The sequence below is a fragment of the Anomaloglossus baeobatrachus genome, chromosome 2, assembly GCF_048569485.1.
Source record: "Anomaloglossus baeobatrachus isolate aAnoBae1 chromosome 2, aAnoBae1.hap1, whole genome shotgun sequence".
NCBI classification, from domain to species: domain Eukaryota; kingdom Metazoa; phylum Chordata; class Amphibia; order Anura; family Aromobatidae; genus Anomaloglossus; species Anomaloglossus baeobatrachus.
Genome location: NC_134354.1, coordinates 517325572 through 517349287, shown reverse-complemented (window position 1 = coordinate 517349287; position 23716 = coordinate 517325572).

Below are 23716 nucleotides of genomic sequence, written 5' to 3'. Positions count from 1 at the left end.
GCATTGCACCCTCAAGCTCATTTATACTAAGCTATTATAATAGCAAACACTGAGGAAACTTAGTGGCATCCAAAAAGTAGCTTTTGGACTCCATTAGTGTCCCACTGGTGACAAGCAATTTCCAGCACCTCTGCATTGCACCCTCAAGCTCATTTTTACTAAGCTATTATAATAGCAAACACTGAGGAAACTTAGTGGCATCCTAAAAGTGGGTATTGGACTCCAATAGTGTCCCACTGGTGCCAAGCAATTTCCAGCACCTCTGCATTGCACGCTCAAGCTCATTTTTACTAAGCTATTATAATAGCAAACACTGAAGAAACTTAGTGGCATCCAAAAAGTGGCTGTTGGACTCCATTAGTGTCCCACTGGTGCCATGAAACTTCTAGCACCTCTGCATTGCACCCTCAAGCTAATTTTTACTAAGCTATTATAGTAGCAAACACTGAGGAAACTTAGTGGCATCCTAAAAGTGGCTGTTGGACTCCATTAGTGTCCCACTGGTGCCAAGCAATTTCCAGCACCTCTGCATTGCACCCTCAAGCTCAGTTTTGCTATGCTATTATAATAGCAAACACTGAAGAAACTTAGTGGCATCCTAAAAGTGGCTGCTGGACATCATTAGTGTCCCACTGGTGCCATGAAACTTCTAGCACCTCTGCATTGCGCCCTCAAGCTCATTTTTACTAAGCTATTATAATAGCAAACACTGAGGAAACTTAGTGGCATCCAAAAAGTGGCTGTTGGACTCCATTAGTGTCCCACTGGTGCCAAGCAATTTCCAGCACCTCTGCATTGCACCCTCAAGCTCATTTATACTAAGCTATTATAATAGCAAACACTGAGGAAACTTAGTGGCATCCAAAAAGTAGCTTTTGGACTCCATTAGTGTCCCACTGGTGCCAAGCAATTTCCAGCACCTCTGCATTGCACCCTCAAGCTCATTTTTACTAAGCTATTATAATAGCAAACACTGAGGAAACTTAGTGGCATCCTAAAAGTGGCTATTGGACTCCAATAGTGTCCCACTGGTGCCAAGCAATTTCCAGCACCTCTGCATTGCACGCTCAAGCTCATTTTTACTAAGCTATTATAATAGCAAACACTGAAGAAACTTAGTGGCATCCTAAAAGTGGCTGCTGGACATCATTAGTGTCCCACTGGTGCCATGAAACTTCTAGCACCTCTGCATTGCGCCCTCAAGCTCATTTTTACTAAGCTATTATAATAGCAAACACTGAGGAAACTTAGTGGCATCCAAAAAGTGGCTGTTGGACTCCATTAGTGTCCCACTGGTGCCAAGCAATTTCCAGCACCTCTGCATTGCACCCTCAAGCTCATTTATACTAAGCTATTATAATAGCAAACACTGAGGAAACTTAGTTGCATCCAAAAACTGGCTGTTGAACTCCATTAGTGTCCCACTGGTGACAAGCAATTTCCAGCACCTCTGCATTGCACCCTCAAGCTCATTTTTACTAAGCTATTATAATAGCAAACACTGAAGAAACTTAGTGGCATCCTAAAAGTGGCTGTTGGACTCCATTAGTGTCCCACTGGTGCCAAGCAATTTCCAACACCTCTGCATTGCACCCTCAAGCTCATTTATACTAAGCTATTATAATAGTAAACACTGAGGAAACTTAGTGGCATCCTAAAAGTGGCTGTTGGACTCCATTAGTGTCCCACTGGTGCCAAGCAATTTAGAGCACCTCTGCATTGCACACTCAAGCTCATTTATACTAAGCTAACAAAATAGCAAACACTGAGGAAACTTAGTGGCATCCTAAAAGTGGCTGTTGGACATCATTTGTGTCCCACTGGTGCCAAGAAATTTCCAGCACCTCTGCATTACACCCTCAAGCTCATTTATACTAAGCTATTATAATAGCAAACACTGAGGAAACTTAGTTGCATCCAAAAACTGGCTGTTGGACTCCATTAGTGTCCCACTGGTGCCAAGCAATTTCCAGCACCTCTGCATTGCACCCTCAAGCTCAGTTTTGCTAAGCTGTTATAATAGCAAACACTGGGGAAACTTAGTGGCACCCTAAAAGTGGCTGTTGGACTCCATTAGTGTCCCACTGGTGCCAAGCAATTTCCAGCACCTCTGCATTGCACCCTCTAGCTCATTTATACTAAGCTATTATAATAGCAAACACTGAGGAAACTTAGTTGCATCCAAAAACTGGCTGTTGGAGTCCATTAGTGTCCCACTTGTGCCAAGCAATTTCCAGCACCTCTGCATTGCACCCTCAAGCTCATTTTTACTAAGCTATTATAATAGCAAACACTGAGGAAACTTAGTGGCATCCAAAAAGTAGCTTTTGGACTCCATTAATGTCCCACTGGTGCTAAGCAATTTCCAGCACCTCTGCATTGCACCCTCAAACTCATTTATACTAAGCTATTATAATAGCAAACACTGAGGAATCTTAGTGGCATCCAAAAAGTGGCTTTTGGACTCCATTAGTGTCCCACTGGTGACAAGCAATTTCCAGCACCTCTGCATTGCACCCTCAAGCTCATTTTTACTAAGCTATTATAATAGCAAACACTGAGGAAACTTAGTGGCATCCAAAAAGTGGCTGTTGGACTCAATCAGTGTCCCACTTGTGCCAAGCAATTTCCAGCACCTCTGCATTGCACCCTCAAGCTCATTTTTACTAAGCTATTATAATAGCAAACACTGAGGAAACTTAGTGGCATCCAAAAAGTGGCAGTTGGACTCCATTAGTGTCCCACTGGTGCCAAGCAATTTCCAGCACCTCTGCATTGCACCCTCAAGCTCATTTATACTAAGGTATTATAATAGCAAAAACTGAGGAAGCTTGGTGGCATGCTAAAAGTGGCTGTTGAACTACATTAGTGTCCCACTGGTGCCAAGCAATTTCCAGCACCTCTGCATTGCACCCTCAAGCTCATTTATACTAAGTTATTATAATAGCAAACACTGAGGAAACTTAGTGGCATCCTAAAAGTGGCTGTTGGACTCTATTAGTGTCTCACTGGTGCCAAGCAATTTCCAGCACCTCTGCATTGCACCCTCAAGCTCAGTTTTACTAAGCTATTATAATAGCAAACACTGAGAAAACTTAGTGGCACCCTTAAAGTGGCTGTTGGGCTCCATTAGTGTCCCACTGGTGCCAAGCAATTTCCAGCATCTCTGCATTGCATCCTTAAGCTCATTTATACTAAGCTATTATAATAGCAAACACTGAGAAAACTTAGTGGCATCCTAAAAGCGGCTATAGGACTCCATTATTGTCCCACTGGTGCCAAGCAATTTCCAGCACCTCTGCATTGCACCCTCAAGCTCATTTATACTAAGCTATTATAATAGCAAACACTGAGGAAACTTAGTGGCATCCTAAAAGTGGCTGTTGTACTACATTAGTGTCCCACTGGTGCCAAGCAATTTCCAGCACCTCTGCATTGCACCCTCAAGCTCATTTTTACTAAGCTATTATAATAGCAAACACTGCTGCCAGTTTAAGGGACATAGTTGCATTGTCAGGGATAGTCAGTGTTGTTTCTTCAGCTGTCAATAAAGCTAGACCACCTCTGCAATCTACAGCACCTCTCAGTTTTTACTACCAAATTTTAAGTGGCCAATCTTGTCGCTATCAAAATGAGTGGCATAATGACAGATGCTGGTGGAAAGGGGAACAGGCGTGTTGGAAAAGGAAAAAAAGTTTTTGTCCGTGGGGAAGGTGTCAAAGCTACATTAACATCTGCTGAAGATAGGCCAACTTCCAGCAAAAGTAAGATGTCTACTGCTTTCCGTGGACAATCCGATGTGCTCCCTTTTTTACGGACCCGAAAAACTGTAAGAAAGGTAAATGATGTACAAAAAAAGAACATGCTTGAATGGATCTCAAGTGCTCCAACAAGTTCCCTCTCCTCCACCTCAACTACCGCGTCCAAAAAAAACCCAGTCCTTTGAGTTCTTATCCAAATCACACTTGCTTTCTCCCAGCTCTCAAGTCTCCATTCACCCTGCACAGTATGGTGGAACAGAGATGGCTGAATCTGCAGAGCTGTTCAGTCACACTATAGACTTGGAATCAGAGGTATGCTCCCACGATACAGTGAGTACAGACCAGGAAATGGTCTGCAGTGATGCCCAGAACCTTTATGACTCAGATTTAGGCCGTGATGACCAAGTTTCTGAGCATAATATTGACCCTTATTCACAAACTGTAACACCTGCTGTTAGAGACAATGAGGAACATACTGATGACGATGAGATGCAGATGCCAGATTGGGATGACAACTTAAATATTCGGTCAGGGCAGGAAGAGGCTAGGTCTGAGGGTGAGGGGAGTGCAAACACAACGCTTGATGAGGAAGTTCTAGATCCCACCTACTGTCAACCCACAGTCAAGCACTCGAGGAGGTCAACAGAGGCGGTGGAGGAGGATGCAACTGACGACAAAGTTACCTTGTGCCTTCCTGGACAGAGTCGGAGTACTGGTAGCACGTCTACAACTGCATCCTCAGCCACCACTCTGCCTCTGAGCACTAGTCGGGGTGGCTCAGCAGGTCGCATATCCTCTAAGCCTTGCCTAGCCTGGTCCTTTTTTGACCGTGCAAAGCATCGCCCAAATCATGTGATCTGTAAAATTTGTCGGGAATCTGTTAGTAGAGGCAAAAACCTCAGCAGTTTGACAACTTTTTCCATGAATCGTCACATGAATAAATAACATATGTCCCAGTGGGAAGCTCACCGTGCTGCAATGCGGCCTAGCGGAGCGAACCATCCACCGCCTGCCCCTTCCAGTGCAAGCGTGCGCTCTTCATCTTCTAGGACTGTGGGGACAGCTGTCACACCTGGTTTTGCACGCACACCTTCCACCACTGTAATCGCAACAGGCAGTTTACTTGGTAGGTCGTCAGTTGGTTTGGAAGGGGAACCAAGTGCGTGTGTACAGCTCTCTCAGACATCGATAGCACCAACGTTGGATGAAGGCAACATCATGTCTACGCCTGCACTTTCCAGTGTTAGGAGAAAAGAACTGCATAATGGGAAGCAGAGTCCAATATTATTATAAAAAGCAATCTTTATTGTAGCCAAAATTACATAAAATCATTTAAAATACAAAAACACACTAAATAGCACGGTATGAATCTCCCCACCAACTCACAATATTATAATGGTATACCATAGTATCATGTAATAAGCTAAAGAGACAAGATATACCCCTTAACAAAAGCCACAATATTCCGTACTGCACATCTAGAATAATATACACTTTAAATACATAATATAACAAGTCAGGAGACCAAGCAAATAACATAATACATAATCTACAGGAGTAGAGAATTGCATGTGGCTCTGTTATATAAAGTAGCAGACCCAGATTATGTTCGGTGGAATAAGGAGTGGATATAGAGGGATTACAACCCTATGGGTCCTTGTCCAGAACAGGACAAAGGGGTACTATACCAAGATTAAAGCCGGAGGACCATCCATGCTGTAAAATACCCCACCAAGGGGTCAGTCACAGGGGAAAAAAATCAAGGCTCGATAATAGCGGAGAGGGGAGGAAGAGTCAGAAAAATCCCGTGGGCAAGACCCACGCGTATCGCTGCATTAGCAGCTTCCTCAGGGCAAGTGTGTGCAAAGTACCTGCCACAACAAAGTATAAATGTGCTTAGTAATTAGTCATAAATCAAGTCACCTGTAGGTGCAATGGCAAAAAAGTCCGGGCGGGGAGTCAACGTTCAGCAACGTGTGTAATGGCAGCCATGGCTCTGCCAAACGGGCGCCGCCATTTTGGAAAGTCCGCGCGTGCGCGGTAAAGTCCAAAAAGGTGCGATCACCGTTATGAGAAACAGCGCATGCGCGCTAGGTGTATCAGATATTTCATTCGTTGAAAGGGCAATACCATATTAGCATTAGATCCAAAAGAATGTCACAATGAACATAGGTAACCCACAGGCTGTGAATACATATAAAAATCAGAGCCACATACATAGTAATATGTCTAATCCATATATAATAAAGTGGAAAAAGCATATAATCATTTAGGATTTGCATGATAAACAATTTATATATAGTGCATATATGTACAAAAAAGCACATAGATCTAATTACAAAGCATGATCCAATATGTATGCAAAGGGCTCCCATAATTTGCTTGATAGCAGATGGTTATGAACAATTTTAGATGATTCCAAAAGGAGAGTCAATTCTATGATAGATCAAATGAGTCCATATGCAACGTTGTTAAATCAAAAAATGTCCATGATAATAACTGATGATGGATTGACCAAAAATACATCAATACTGATTGAAGGATCAATATCCTGAAGAGGAGAGAAAAAAAAAAAAAGGGAAAAAAGGAACATACAGGATATGTGCACCAGGCTCCAATAGAAAAGCAGCTAAACTTCAGTCACTGATCAAGGCTGTACACTAATAAAGCAGACATGCAGTGTAAAGCATGGAAAAGGTAATACTGTTCAGTCACTGATCAAGGCTGTACACTAATGAGGCAGACATGCAGTGTAAAGCATGGAAAAGGTAATACTGTTCAGTCACTGATCAAGGCTGTACACTAATAAAGCAGACATGCAGTGTAAAGCATGGAAAAGGTAATACTGTTCAGTCACTGATCAAGGCTGTACACTAATAAAGCAGACATGCAGTGTAAAGCATGGAAAAGGTAATACTGTTCAGTCACAGATCAAGGCTGTACACTAATAAAGCAGACATGCAGTGTAAAGCATGGAAAAGGTAATACTGTTCAGTCACTGATCAAGGCTGTACACTAATAAAGCAGACATGCAGTGTAAAGCATGGAAAAGGTAATACTGTTCAGTCACTAATCAAGGCTGTACACTAATAAAGCAAATATATCTATATAAAAATAAATCAAAAAATGTCCATGATAATAACTGATGATGGATTGACCAAAAATACATCAATACTGATTGAAGGATCAATATCCTGAAGAGGAGAAAAGAAAAAAAAAAAAAAAGGGAAAAAGAAAGGGACAAGATCAGATATTTAACCAAGAAAACCGGTGAAAAGCAGATCCTCATTCAAGACACTCGGGGCTATTGAATTGAGGTTAAAGATCCATCTGGCCTCATTCTGTAGTAGCCATTTGTGACACGAACCACCTCTTCCATTACCTATAAATCTCTGCAGGACAAGGATCCGTAACCCCAAACAGGAGCCACGATGAAAAGTAAGGAAGTGAGCCGCAACTGGAGTAATGGGGACCCCCTTTTCGATGTCGGCTGCTGCCAAATTGATGGTGGAAAGATGTTTTTGTGCCCTCTTCCGCAGCTCCTGAGATGTTTGGCCAACATAGATTTTGTTGCATGGGCAGATCAAGGCGTAGATAGTATTTTTTGTTTTGCAGTTGATGTACGATTGTAACTTGTGTCTAGAAGAGTCCTGGGGATGACAAAACACATCTGAAACCGGATGCATATATCTGCAGACATTGCAATTACCACAAGGATACGAGCCCCTCAGTTGGAAACCCCGATTCAATTTCTGCCTACAACCCGCAAAGTGGCTCTGAACCAATATGTCCTTTAGGTTTGGTGCTCTTCTGGCTGTCAAAAGTGGGTCTGAGCTCACCACCTGTGACGTCTGGGTATCAGCCACTAAAATACCCCAGTGGTTCCGCAGAATATTCTTAATTGTATTCCACTGATCGTTATAGGTGGTGATAAACCTTATACGATCGTCATTTTTTCGTGATTTTGGAATAACAAGTGATGCTTGAGATTCAGGTTTGGCTCGTTGAAAGGCCCTAGAGATAGTGTTCCTGGGGTAACCCCGCTGAAGGAATCTATGAGTGAGATTTTTTGCCTGCTTTTTGAAATCATCATCCCCTGTACAGTTACGTCTAATACGTAAAAACTGCCCAACTGGTATACCTTGTCTTGTATGCGGTGGATGAAAGCTCTGGTACTGGAGGAGGCTATTTGTAGATGTTTCCTTACGATAGAGGTTGGTCGATATCATGTCACCTTTCCTAGAGACTTCCAGGTCCAAGAAGGTCACTACAGAGGAGGATATAGTATACGTAAGAAAGATGTTCAATAAATTATTATTTAGCAGAGTGAGGAAATCCCGGCAGCCATCTTCTGTGCCCCTCCAAACGAAGAACACATCGTCTATATACCAATGCCAATGGGAGACTTGGGTTTTGAATTGTGGCAAGGAGAAGACAACTGTGGTTTCCCACCATCCGAGAAATAAATTGGCAAAAACGGGTGCACAGCGTGCACCCATAGCCACGCCTGAGATCTGTCTATAAAACCTTCTATCAAAAAGAAAATAATTATGTTGAAGGATAAAATCCAACAGATCAATCAGGAAGGAGTCGTGCATGCGGTCAGAACCCACCTGGAGGTCCAAAAAGTAAGTGACCGCATGCATGCCATCCATATGCTTGATGTTAGTGTATAGCGACTCCACGTCGCAGGTGACCAAAAGGTCACCTGGGGCCAATTTAATATCTTGGCAAATACGAATGAAATGAGAGGAGTCCTGTACAAAGGATGGAAGATTGGTTACCAGTGGTTGCAAGAAGAAATCAACATATACACTGGCTTTTTCACACAGACTGCCAATACTTGCCACAATTGGTCTTCCAGGCGGTTTAGTGATGGATTTATGAACCTTCGGTAATAAGTAGAGAGTCGGGATGACAGGCTGATCAACCCATAAGTACTTTTTTTCGGTCTCATTGATGATGCCAAGGTGCCAGGCTGAATCCAATAAGCGGTGGAATTTAGATGTAAAGAGGGCTGTCGGATCAGATGGAAGTCTAGAATAAAAAGTATCGACACTCAATTGTCTGTTGGCCTCTTCTAGATACATATCAGTAGGCCAGATGACAACATTACCCCCTTTGTCCGCCTCCTTCACCAAGAAATCATTATTATTCCTCAAATTACGAATGGCTGATTTTTCAGCCTGATTGAGATTAGGCGCTCTTGGTGAGTGAGGTTTCAATTTCCAAATATCAGCTTTGACAAGTTCGAAAAAAATCCGAACAGCTGGTACCAAAGAAAATGGAGGGTTCGTTTCGGATTTATTTCTGTAAGGAAATCTAGGCCTACTTACATCATTTTCATTCTCCTGGAGCAAGTCCAGAAGATCTCTGAACACCCTCTGTTCATCTGACATAGAATGATCCCCTGCTGAAGGTTTGTAGTAGATGACTTGAAAAATCAATTTCCTACAAAAGAGGTAGAGATCCTTTGTCAGAGTAAATTTATCCAGGACATGAGTTGGAGAAAAAGTAAGTCCCCTTTCCAAGACAGAGATTTCATGTGCTGAAAGTACATGCTGTGATAGATTAATAATATGAAGTTTGTCCTTACCCGCTTGTATATCCTCATGTGGAGTGGGAGCCCTATCGGAGTGAGACCCTACTTCCTGAACCTCCCGATGTTCATCCGCTGTGGTGGTCGAGCTTTGGATCTGGTGAACATTGATGTTTGATTGCCTACGGCGCCGGCCCCTCCTGGGCCGGTGTCTAGGTCGCTGTCCGTGGAAGACAAAAAATCACTTGAACTCTCTCTCCTCCCTTCTGTATGGCCAGTTCGTTGTACATAATTATTTCTGGGACGCTCAGGCTGTCGAGAATTTCCTCTATGTTTCCATTTGAAGGCATTTTTACTATCAAAATCACCTTGATCACGCTGAAATTTCTTCCTCTTTTTTTTACGCCTGCACTTTCCTCACAAACCAGCATTTTTCCAGGGGCACCCTACTCACCACCGTCTACACACAGCAGCCAGATCTCTGTCCCTCAGATGTGGACAAATAAAAGGCCATTTCCTCCGACCCATGACAAAGCTAAGAGGTTGACTTTATCCGTCTGTAAGCTCTGGGCTACCGAAATGCTGCCTTTCCGCTTGGTGGACACACAGAGGATTTTCGAGACCTTATGTCCATCACAGTGCCCCAGTACCAGATGCCTAGTCGCCACTACTTCTCTAAGAAAGGTGTGCCTGCTCTACACCAGCATGTCGCACACAACATCACCGCTTCCTTGAGAAACTCTGTGTGTGAATGGGTGCATCTTACCACCGATACTTGGACCATTAAGCATGGACAGGGACGTTACATGTTGCTGACTGGGCACTGGGTAACTATGGTGATAGATAGCAAAAGGTTTGCTGCACAAGTCTTGCCATCCCCACGACTTGTGTGTCAATCCTATGTCTGTCCAAGTACCTCCACTGCTTCTGCCTCCTCAACCTTGTCTGGGTCCTCCTCCTCCACCCTAAGCCTGCCTGGTCAGGCCACCAGCGTTGTAACTGCGCAGAAGGAATCCCGCACTCCTCATTACTATGCTTGCAGCAGAGCGCAACGGCATCAGGCGGTCTTTATCTTGAAATGTCTTGTAAATAAGAGTCACACAGCGGCTGAGTTGTGGGCAGCTCTGGAGACTGAGTTTGGTAAATGATTGTCTCCACTCAACCTGCAGCCTGGTAAGGCCGTGTGCGACAATGCTGCAAACCTGGGTGCGGCACTTCACCTGGGCAAGGTGACACGCGTGCCTTCTATGGCTCACGTGTTGAACCTTGTTGTCCAGCAATTTTTAACACACTATCCTGGCCTAGATGGCCTTCTGAACAGGGCACGAAAACTGTCTGCTCACTTCCGCCGTTCAACCGCCGTAGCTGAGCGACTCGCATTGCTCCAGAAGTCTTTCGGCCTGCCGGTTCATCGCCTGAAATGCGATGTGCCGACACGCTGTTATTCGACTCTCCACATGTTACAGCGACTGTGGCAGCACCGCCGAGCACTGGTGCAATACGTCATGGCGTATAGCCTGGGCCAACAAGATGCAGAGGTGGGGCAGATCACCCTGATGGAGTGGTCTCAGATCAAGGACCTATGCACCCTTCTGCACAGTTTCGACATGGCGACGAATTTGTTTAGCGCTGACAATGCCATTATCAGCATGACAATTCCAGTCATTTACATGCTGGAGCACACGCTAAACACTATTCGGAGTCAGGGGGTGGGACATCAGGAAGGGGAGGCAGTACAGGAGGATTCATATGCGCAAGGGACAACAACATCATCAAGGTCCAGATGTTCATCATCACCAAGGCGGCAGGCAAGGGACCATGCGGGACAGGGATCAACAAGGGCGCATGGTAGCAGGCAAAATGTTGAGGAAAGTGCAGGAGAACATGAAGAAATGGAGGATGAACTGTCCATGGACATGGAAGACTCAGCGGATGAGGGAGACCTTGGTCAAATTTCAGTTGAAAGAGGTTGGGGGGAGATGTCAGAGGAAGAAAGAACAATTAGCACCTCTATGCCACAAACACAGCGTGGACTTGGTCCGCATGGCTGCGCAAGACACATGAGCGCCTTCTTGCTGCACTACCTCCAACATGACCCTCGTATTGTCAAAATTAGAAGTGATAATGACTACTGGCTTGCAACACTATTAGATCCCCGGTACAAGTCCAAATTTTGTGACATAATTCCAGCCATTGAAAGGGACGCACGTATGCAGGAGTATCAGCAGAAGCTGTTACTCGATCTTAGCTCGGCTTTTCCACCAAACAACCGTGGTGCACGGAGTGAATCTCCCAGGAGTATCTCCAAATGAACATCGATGCCATGACTTTGCAAATAGAGCCTTGCTCATTTTGGGCTTCAAATCTTGAAAAATGGCCAGAGCTCTCCACTTACACCTTGGAGATCTTGTCGTGTCCAGCTGCCAGCGTTGTCTCAGAATGTGTCTTCAGTGCTGCTGGGTGTGTGCTGACAGACAAGCGCACGCGTCTGTCCAGTGACAATGTGGACAGACTAACGTTCATCAAAATGAACAAGTCATGGATCCACAAGGAATTTACTACCCCTGTGTCATCCTGGGGAGAGTAAGTGCTTGTGTATTTTGAATGTGCTTGATGCAAATCTACCTGTGAAGTGTACAACTGGGGCGCAAGTGCTGCCACTGAAGGGGTGTTTGTGTTGCCTAATTTTTTTTTAAAAAAAAAGGAGACTCCGCTCTGAGTAACCCTTGCTTGCAGTGTTTCTAAAAATGATCAAAGATGAACAGATCGGAGATCAGCAAAGACTTTGCTACCTACCCCTGTGTCATCATGGGGACGGTTAAGGATGGCGTATTTTTGAATGTGCTTGATGCAAATCTACCTGTGAAGTGTACAACTGGGGCACAAGTGCTGCCACTGAAGGAGGTGTCTGTGTGGCACAATTTTTGGAAAAAAGGGATACTCCACTTGCAGTCACCTTGCGGTGTTTTACATGATTTTAGAAGGGCATGCCATGCCTATATCTGTGTCTCGTCCTCTTGTTCCTCACAACGCTGTTTTGTTTTCGCATGAGAATTTGTTCTTGTCACTTTCCCATGTGTTTGTGTTGTGTTGTGAGTTGTTTGTCACCTTTTGGACACCTTTGAGGGTGTTTTCTAGGTGTTTTTTATGTGTTTGTGATTGCCTCCCATTGTTTCCTATGGAATTCGAGTGGTTCGCCGAACCGGTTCGGCGAATTGAACTCGAACGCGACCTCCGTTCGGCGAACCAAGCTCGAGCCGAACCGCGACCGGTTTGCTCATCTCTGCTTATGAGCAATGATGTGTTTGAAGGAACTCTAAATGGTAAGGAATTGAGATCTTGCAAAAGATTCAAGTGGATCTGTGAAAACCTCTTGGGATTTTTATTTTTTTACAGAATATTGCAGGTGAAGGCTGAAGATGTTAAGTAGTGTTGAGCCAGCCCCCTCGTGTTCAAGTTCGGTTCGTCGAACGGTGGTGAGTGTTCGGCGAACGTTCGACAAATGTTCGATGAACACCTTCAAACCCCATTGAAAACAATGGCAGGCAAACACAAACACATACAAACACATTATACATATACACATACAGTTAATAAACATTGCCATTATACTTACAGGTCCCTGTGACGCATCCTGCACTTTGTCTCACGCCGCTTTTCCTTCCGATCATCGCTGCACCCTCCCGGTAACAAGCACTGATGATAGGATTTTCCGTGACGGCGTCATAACATCTGACCAGTCACGTGTCTATTATCTCATTGGCTACAGACTGGTCACATGGCTAGACGTCATGCTAGGTCCTGTCAGTCATCTCTCCGGTACGTGGTGCTCGTTTGGGCATCTCCATGTACCGACGAGATGCTTGGGCACATGCTTGACTCCCCTTGGCTCCCTCTTTACAGAGTCAGCCCACATGCAAGGACTGGATGCCACAGCCGGTGAATAGCGGCACCGGGAATAAGGTGATCGGAGATCACCATTACTATAGTAACCCGCCTGTCAGATTACTATTTCAATGGTGGCAGCGGTGACGTCACCGCTTACAACCCGCAGCCTCTGCTCACTCACTGAGTGATTACAGTGCACGGGAGCAGCAGCGTCTTCCTCCCATGCAGTGCTGTCTCATGTAGCAGAGCTGCATGGGTTGAAGGAGAAAGAAGACAGAAGACCAGGATTGTGGAGGGGTGAGAGGGAGTAATAAACGTGGAGTCTCTAAGTGTGTCTGTGTATTTATTTCTATTAAAGTATTTTTTCTCTGTTTGATGTCTTTTTTTAACCCTTTATTGGAGATTCTTAATGGCTGGGTCAAACTTGCCTGACATTAAGAATCTCTGGCTTAATACTAGCTAGAAAAACAAAGCTAGTATTAACCCACTAATACCCAATGAGCCACCCGTCACCAGGGCAGCTGGCAGAGTTTCTGGGGCGGCTGCAAACTGCCATTCGCAGAAGATTGGCCTAGAAAGCTCGGGACAACCTGTGCTGTGGATTCCAATCCCCAGCTGCCTAGGTGTACCTGGCTGGACACAAAAATGGGGCGAAGGCCATGTCGTTTTTTTTTTTTAATTATTTCATGAAATTCATGAATTAATTAAAAAAAGGGCTTTCCTATATTTTTAGTTCCCAGCCAGGTACAAATAGGCAGCTGGGGGTTGGGGGCAGCCGTACCTGCCTTCTGTACCTGGCTAGCATACAAAAATATCGCGAAACCCACGTCATTTTTTTTGGTGAGCAAAAAACTGCTGTTACCCGTCCTGGATGGAGTATGCTGAGCCTTGTAGTTCTGCAGCTGCTGTCTGCTCTCCTCCATACAGACAGCAGACAGCAGCTGCAGAACTACAAGGCTCAGCATACTCCATCCAGGACTGTATGCAGGAGTTTTTTGCCCCCCAAAAAAATTACGTGGGCTTTGCCATGTTTTTGTATGCTAGCCAGGTACAGCAGGCAGCTATGGGCTGCCCTCAACCCCCAGCTGCCTATTTGTACCTGGCTGGTAACCAAAACTATAGGGAAGCCCGGTTTTTTTTTAATTATTTCATGAATTTCATGAAATAATAAAAAAACAAAATGAGTGGGCTTCGCCCAATTTTTTGTGTCCAGCCAGGTACAACTAGGCAGCTGGGGGTTGGAATCCGCAGCGTAGAGTTCCCAAGCTTTCCGGGCACCCGTGCTGCGAATTGCAGTCCGCGGCCGCCCCAAAAACTGGCGCTTTCATAGAAGCGCCATCTTCTGTTGCTGTATCCAACTCTTCCAGCTGCCCTGGTGACGGGTGGCTCGCTGGGTAATAATGTGATTAGGGCTAGCTGTATATTATCAACTGACTGAGAGAGAGAGAGAGAGAGAGAGAATTACAAAAAATATTATTTGTAGTTACCTATGTAATTAAAAGAAAAAGAGTTCCTCCTATTAATGATAACTAGTCAAGGTATAGAAGACCTGTCTGTTTTACCTTGGCTGGTTAACAAAAATAGAAGGGACCTATCCCACTTTTTAAAATTATTTATTTATCTAATAAATAATTGAAAAACAATGTGGGGTCACCCCCATTTTTGATAGTCAGACAAGGTAAAGCAGACAGCTGGTATTATCAGGCTGCCCAGATGCCGTTCTAGGTGTGTGTAGCCTAAGTCCCAACCTTCCTCTACTGCGCATGCACGGGTTGTCAGCGCTGGTGCTTCTGAGTCAGTTGTGCAGAGTGCAGATTCAGCGCTAATGCACATGCAAGTGATGTCACAGATGACGTGGTGGTCCCAGATTGGCTGCTAGTAACATCACCTATGATGTGGCAGTCCCGGATTGGCTGTGGTGACATCACCGATAACGTGGCAGTTCCGGTTTGGCTGCCAATGACGTCATCAATAATGTGACTGGTCACTGATGACGTGGCACCCTGGCATTCGCTCCTGTCATTGCCATTGCTGACTGCTTATGTGTTTGGGGCAGTCTTAGGTTTTAGAAGGCCCTAGAGAACACACTGTGGTGCGTAGTCATCATTTGTAATACAGGCACATGGTTGCTACTGGTCTGTTTGCTAGTTAGGCAGGGATAGGTGTCCTTGGTCTCGCATGTCTGCTTGTGTGGGCTTCAGCAGAAAGTTGTCAAGGTCTGGGGGCACAGCAGACAGGTTGGTGGAGTACCTGCCTAGGGTTATCCTGACATTAGCGATAGTAGCGTGCCTATGTTCCTTCATAGGAGACCGAGCCTCTCCTATCAGTGTGTGGTTAGCAATCGGTACCACACCATGTGTGCAGTATATTGGCCTCTGTGAGGTCTGAGTGCAAGGCAGTTCTACCCTGGTGTATACCCTGGTAACTAGGGTCCTTCTGCCTCTTTTGCTCTCACCAGTGAAGTAACTGGAGAGCTGAATACTCCTGTGTCGGTAACAGGGTTCTTTTCTCTCCTGTGTCTGAGTGACCTGTAACTCTGATCAGGAGGTGTAAATTGTTGCACCACATTAGCTGTGAGTTATCTGTCAGACCCTTGGATTTCAGCAGCAGTTACCATCTCTGCACGGAGTACCCCAGCCGTTAATTGGAATATTCATCATCTTTATTCCAATTCGCCAGCTCCCCCATAACACCGGGAGTGACAAAAGAGGCCACTTCCGCTTTGTGCCAGACCTGAAATTTCCCATGCAGGGTTGTAACTAATTCAGTGTTGTCACCATGAGGCTCCATAGGTTGGAGTACAGATTTGGGGGACATCATGTGACTACTACATAATGAACTATGTTGGATCTTTATTTATTTCTTATTATTGTTTATAAATTGCTTAATGAGAGATAGTGTGGATGCATTTTTTTTTTAAATAAACTATATTTTCATATATGTGTGTGTTTTAACTTTGATAAACACCTCTCCATTACCAACACCTGGACTTGATGTCAGCTGACTATTTTTTAAATTATTTATACATAAATAAATAAAAAAAATGCATTGGTTGTTTATCAAAAATAGGGGGAACCATATGTATTTTTTTTTTTAAATTATTAAGTTATTAAATTAAACCAGGCTAAAAACACATGTTAGTGCCACATGAAAGGCACTTAAGGGTGCAAGTGTAAAACCCTGATATATGCCCCTGCTCTAAAAAAAACTGTCCTTTCTACATCAACTCTCTCTGAACTACATTGTGCCAAGCATCACATATCCGGGTTTATGTAAGACACAATGATGCGATGCATCCGGCCAATCACAGTAATGACAGTAGTCAACATGACTACATCATTACTCTGATTGACAGACAATCCTGGAACGTTTAGTGGCTGAAAAACATCACCGAAACATGCAGGGTTGGGACTTGAGCATAACCCTTGAGCATCCTTGATACTCAATCGAGTAATGAGTGTGCTTGGCCACCCCTATGCTCGTTCAAGTATCAAGCAATGCTGGGTACACTCGTTCATCCCCATCAACAATATTTAGAAAAACTTGTGAAATACTAGAACATAGTATGGTCAGAGGAGAACAAAATTGATGTTTTTGGAGGTTTTGAAATCCAAGAAAGTAAAGTTTATAAAATTAGCTGCTTGTTGAGTGACATAGCTGAGGATCAGATAATATCTGGGGGTATGCTTAGTTATCCCCGCCAACAGAAAAATTTTGCTTTCTGGTAGTAGCTTTAATGGCTGAGGCCACGCCCCTTCTGGTCACATGGGTATGACCTCACCACAGGTCCTGCTAGGTGAATTGTATAATGCTTATGCTAATTTTAACAGAGGGCGGGGATAAGTATAAATATCCCCAGATATTATCTGATCATCAGCTGTTGTCACTCAAGAAGCTGCCGATTTTATAAACTTTACTTTCTTGGATTTCAAAACCTAAATATCTGAGTTGACCACTAAAGGTATGTATAGAATCAGCCTGATGAAGATCCTGGTGATTGATTCCCTTTAATACTCTTGGTTTATACCTTTATAATCTCTTTCCATCTTCCAAGCTTGTTTAATTCACTACTAGAGATGAGAAGACCTGTGGAAATTTGGGCTCTGCAAGTCCAGATGAACGTTTTTAAAGTTTGGTGGTTTTAGACCCAGACTTGACCTAAGCTTTATTTGAAGTCACTGATTTGCAGTTTGGGTCTCCGCCCACATGCAGCTAGCCATAAACAGAACAATACTAAGGTAGGGTGAGAGGTGTTTTTCCCATTTTTTTGGTGCGCACTACATCTGATCATTCTGTTTTTACCCCCAGTGTGAGCCTTTCAAACACTGCAAGTTTCTCACACTGGGTGAGCATGGTGATGCTCGCACAGGTAGTTTCAATATGTAAAGCACCCGAACTCCGAATCATATTGTTTTCATGGAAAAGTCTGAGTTCATACCAAACACCAAACTTCATTTTTGCTTATCTCTAGTTACTACTAGTGATGAGCGAGTACGCTTGTCACTACTCGGTACTCGCACGAGTATCACTGTACTCGGGCTACTCGGCGGGTACCGAGTAATTTCGCGATACTCGTGCTGTACTTGTGGTCTTCATCCCTGCATGTTGGCACTCTTTTGAGAGCCAGCTCTCATGCAGGGATTGGCTGGCAGACCACTGCAATGCCATAGCCCTTTTAGTTGTGGAATTGCAGTGATTGGCTGGCCCGAACAGCGTGACCGAGCTTTTATACCGGCGGGCGCGCTGTGCTCTGCACACAGCCATATCGTATTCCCTGCTTTCCCCGCCCACAGGTGCCTATGATTGGTTGCAGTGAGACACGCCCCCATGCTGAGTGACAGGTGTCTCACTGCACCCAATCACAGCAGCCGGTGGGCGTGTGTATACTATGCAGTGAAAAAAATAATTAAATAATTTAAAAAAATGGCGTGCGGTCCCCCCAATTTTAATACCAGCCAGATAAAGCCATACGGCTGAAGGCTGGTATTCTCAGGATGGGGAGCTCCACATTATGGGGAGCCCCCCAGCCTAAAAATATCAGTCAGCAGCCTCCCAGAATTGCCGCATACATTAGATGCGACAGTTCTGGGACTGTACCCGGCTCTTCCCGATTTGCCCTGGTGCGTTGGCAAATCAGGGTAATAAGGAGTTAATGGCAGCCCATAGCTGCCACTAAATCCTAGATTAATCATGTCAGGCGTCTCCCCGAGGTAACTTCCATGATTAATCTGTAGGTTACAGTAAATAAACACACACACACCTGAAAAAATCATTTATTAGAAATAAAAAACACAAACCAATTCCCTCGTAACCAATTTAATAAGCCCCAAAAAGCCCTCCATGTCCGGCGTAATCCAGGATGGTCCAGCGTCGCTTCCAGCTCTGCTGCATGAAGGTGACCGGAGCTGCAGAAGACACCGCCGCTCCTGTCAGCTTCACACAGCAACTGAGGTGAGTAGCGCGATCAGCTGAGCTGTCACTGAGGTCACTCGCGGCCACCGCTGGATCCAGCGGTGGCCGTGAATTACCTGACTGACAGCTCAGCTGATCGCGCTACTCACCTCAGTTGCTGTGTAGAGGTGTCAGGAGCCGCGGCGGAGTTTAGTGAACAGCTGTGCAGCACCGCGGCAGTGATCGGGGAACGGTAAGTATGAGAGAGGGGGGAGACTGACCGACAGACTGTGAGAGGGGGACAGACAAGACAGAGAGAGACCGACAGACAGACAGAGAGACCGACCGACGGACTGAGGGAGATAGAATGAAAAAAAAAAAATGACCGACATTGCTAGTAAAAAGCACAAAACGTGCGTTTTGGACATCGAAGTGCCACACAATGTTTTCCCGTAAAATCTTTCATGTAATCTCAAAAAGTAACATACACCAGCTCTATCTCACTATTGGGTATGTGCCCTTAACATTTCCGCCATGAAAATTCATTTTGGTGTCATTTTTTAAGGTTTTCTTTTAAGTCCATAAAAATAGCATACAACTCGGACAAAATTGTTCACAGCTGTGACTTTTGATTGATAAATGCTTCAAGGGGTCTTCCCCATGCTGTTGCCATGTCATTTGAGCACTCTTCTGAGACTTTTGTGACATTTTTAGAGTTTCTACATGCTGCCGGGGGGTCATCTCATAAAAATACTCGGGTCTCCCATAGGATAACATTGGGCTCGGTGCTCGGGCCGAGTACACGAGTATCTTGGGATGCTCGGCCCGAGCCTTGAGCACCCGAGCTTTTTGGTACTCACTCATTACTAGTTACTACACATGCTTCATATCTTATTTCACATTCACTACCACTTAGTTTTGGTCGCTTCACTTTCAGATCACCACATATCATGATGTGGAGTGGCCGAGCAGAAGATAATTTTTTTCAGCTGCAAAACAACAACAGGGCAGGGGACATTAGTACAGAGGGGAAAATGGAATAAAATTTCACTTTAATCCTTGCAAAAATCTGTATTGTCCAGAGTATGAATTTATTGTAATTAACTCCATGAAAATTCAGAAAAAGGGTAACTAGTCAGCTGTTTTATTTTTTTGCTGAACCAAAAAGACCAGCATACTAAAAACAAAGAAAAAATATAATACTAACATCATTGCTAACCTCTCTGGCCACCTCTGCTGATCCCATCTGGTCCTAAGCACCTCTTTTTACTGCCATCAGATGCTGAACACCCCAGGCATCTTCTCAATAGGTAGGACTTCCAGCTGCAAGAAGGCTTAAGATGTCTCTGCTTAGGAATGTCTTAAAGAAAATCTAGCAGAAAGTTTTTGCTATTTAATCTGAATATAGCCGGAGATAGGGGCTGAGACACAGATTTCAGAGATGTATCACTTATTAGTTTATTTCATGTTGTTTACTTACAATGTTAGTTTTATAACCAGGCATTTATCACTGCCTGGACTGAAGCTCACAAGGCTGCTAGACCAACCACGCCCCTTCCGCTGATAAGCAGCTCACTCAATAGACAATGTAGAGGTATGATGTGGGCAGGGTTAGTGTTCTGAGCTTTGCTACGTCAAAAACTTTGATTGTGTCACAACTGCTGAGCTCATTAATCAGGGTCACGTTTCCTACATTATGCTGCTCTGAGGTAGCAAAAATCTCATGACAGATTTCCATTAAGGTCGCAACATCAGCCATGACAAGAATTAATAAGTCCTTGAGCATGCAAAGTTGCCACCTAGGAAAAATGGTCACGAGCCACATTCAGTACCCCTCTCTCCCTACAGTAGTGAACCCAGTAACTGATAAAAAGACAGTAAAAGTTTCTCCATAAAAAGTGCATTGTGAAATGTTGCCCCTTCCATTATAAGCAGGATGCATACATCCAGCAGTGCTCACTTTACCACCATTCAGTATTCTTAAATTAAGCACACTCACCACACTATTGCATCTAGCATCATTCTCCCACTCAGTATATGGTCATAAAAAGCTTATCTTCTGTTTGCTACTCAGAAAAGTCAACATATGAAGACCTACTCCTCATAGATGTTAGCTAGACCTGGTGCTTATGCACCAAACTGGTAGGTGTGAAGCTACCATTAAGAGGAGCCAGTGCTCCGGTGAGATTCAATGCTTCTAGGTGTAATTAGATGCAAGTCCACTAGAGGGCACTAGGATCCAAGCAAGGATGCAATAGAGTGGTCATACAAGCCAAGGTCAGAGCTGGGAAGTCACGTAGGTACAGAAGGAGCCAGAGGGGAACACAGTCGCAGTCAGGTAACAAGCCGAAGATGGGGACCGGGAGGACAAATCAGTAGGAGGAGGGCACAGAGATGAGATGACTAAAAAGAAAGCGGGTAGGGAAACAGGGAGGATAGACGAGTAGGGAAGGATGGAGGTAAGAGACAGCGGTCCGGTCTTAGTAGCGGACAGGATCAGAACAGACTTACAGGAAACAGAATCGCACACTGCAAAGCAGGAACTATAACTGGCGATGTATCAAGGGTAACAGAACCAAGATAAAGCAGCGTGACCCCAGGAACAAGGCATGGAAAATAAGCTCCTCCCACCAGACATGACCCTGGAGAATACAGACAGCAGGAACAGAAACATATACAATGGCTCTGCAAAGTAGAGTCATATGTGAATCATGACAGTAGACAGCCGCATACCATTCATCATGGTCTATCAAGCATGTAATAGCTCCAAAGCCTCAGGATGGGGAATCCTACCTTAGTGAGTGTGGAATAATCCTGTTTGTAGGATCTTCCCTTTAAGTAGCAGTTGTATTTTGTTCTTTTCGTTCTATAAGTCATAGCATTTATGCCATCAACAAATATCAATTAGTAAAACCTTGAATATACCATTGGTATTCACAAGCAATTAATCATACGAGAAAACCTTAAAGCCCAGGGAAAAGTGAATATTTATGTTAGACTTCATTATAGTATAAATAATATTTAATATTTTATTGGTTAGCGAAAACTTTAATCATTTCAATGAAATCTAAGTATGTATGGATATGCTGAACAGTACACAATATCATAGGCATAGCACAATGAATTCATATTTTTTTCCTTTTGAAACACTATTCATTTGAAGAAGGATGAACTATTGCTCATATGGATGGAACCATGCAAAAAAGTCATCATTATATTTAGATGAGCAACAAAAAAAATCATTATACAGCAGCAAGAGTTTCTTTTTTGCTAAGTTGACTTGTGCTGGCTTGGGGTTTATTACATAGCTTTTAACTTCAGTGTTTTAATGACATTGAAGGAATTTTAATTTGGTATTTGCTGGTGCATAATGTGCCATAAGCAATAGCACTAACATAAATATGAAATGATGCTCTCAGATATGAGTGCACTGTACTTTGAGTTTGTAGTTTTTCTGCCTAATTACAGCCAGTCAATAGGTCATAAATGATGCAGGAAAAGGAGATCATACCATATAACTTTATCATTTTTATCAGCTTAGTCTTGTTTTTATTTCCTACAGCTCTGTCAGCAGAATGTACAACAATATGCTATTGTGATATTATGCCAACAACTGAGAATCAACAGAAGATTGTCCCCATTGTCTGAGAATACACTGATAAGTATATGTTGATGGTTTTGAAAATGAAAGGACTCTTTTACTTAAGCCCTATTTTAAAAATGCTAATATATTCTCTTAGATTACAGCTTTATAATTGTTTTCCCATGTTAGTCAGGGACACACTTTTAGTTACACAACTTTTAAAACAATGCATGAGTCAAAATCTTTTTAAATATTTTATATTTTTAGAGTATTTTATCACCATATTGTAAGTGAGCATAAAATATACTTTATAACTACTTACAGCTTAGAATAAAAATACTGTGATGCTTGACACTATATGGATTTGTGTGATGCTAGTCACTAGGTGGCGCTAGATACTACTTGCATTCAGTGTCAGTGGAGAGGTAGTCAAACAAGCCAGGATCAGGAACCAGGAGGCACAACAGGACACAGGAAGCAGGCAGAGACGAGATCAAGATACAGACCAAGGGTCAGGATGCCAGGAGAGAACGTTTAGGATACAGGGAGCAGGAGGAGACATTGTCAAGAGTAGGTCTGATGTCAGAAGCCAGGAGGTAACAACAAAATCAGGGAGGCGGACAGAGCAGAGTCAACTACAATCCAGGGTCGAAAAGCCAAGATCAGATAAGTGTACACAAACGGGAGCCAAGAGCACTTACTGCGGAACCAAGAAATATCACTGGTGACGTTCAGAGTGAGCATACTCCCTAATGAAGCAGAGCAATCATGTGGAACGAGGAGCATCTGGGAAAGCCACTCCAAGCACCAATGTAGGACCCAGTGCAGAGAAATAACCTATCCACAGGCACTCAAGACTAGAGATGAGCGAACCGGTCCCGGTTCGGCTCGAGGCGGTTCGCCGAACGGGGGGTCTGGCTCGAGTTCGGCTCGTCGAACGTTCGACGAACCGAACTCGAGCCCATAGGAAACAATGGCAGGCAATCACAAACACAGTAAAACACCTAGAAAACACCCTCAAAGGTGTCCAAAAGGTGACAAACAACTCACAACACAACACAAACACATGGGAAAGTGACAAGGACATGTACTCATGCGAAAACAAAACAGCTGGACAAGGAAAAAGAGGAGGACACACAGATATAGGCATGGCACGCCCTTCTAAAGTCATGTAAAACACCGCAAGGTGACTCCAAGCGGAGTCTCCCTTTTTTCCAAAAATTGGGCCCCACACACCCACCCCTTCAGTGGCAGCAGTTGTGCCCCAGTTGTACACTTCACAGCTAGATTTGCATCAAGCACATTCAAAAATACGCCATTCTTATCCGTCCCCAGGATGACACCGGGGTAGGTAGCAAAGTCTTTCCTGATCCCAGCTCTGTTCATCTTGGCTTCTTTTAAAAACACAGCAAGCAAGGGTTACTCCAAGCGGAGTCTCCCTTTTTTCCAAAAATTGGGCCACACAGACACCCACCACATCAGTGGCAGCACTTGGGCCCTAGTTGCAAACAGGATGTTTTGATTTGCATCAAGCACATTCAAAAATACGCTATT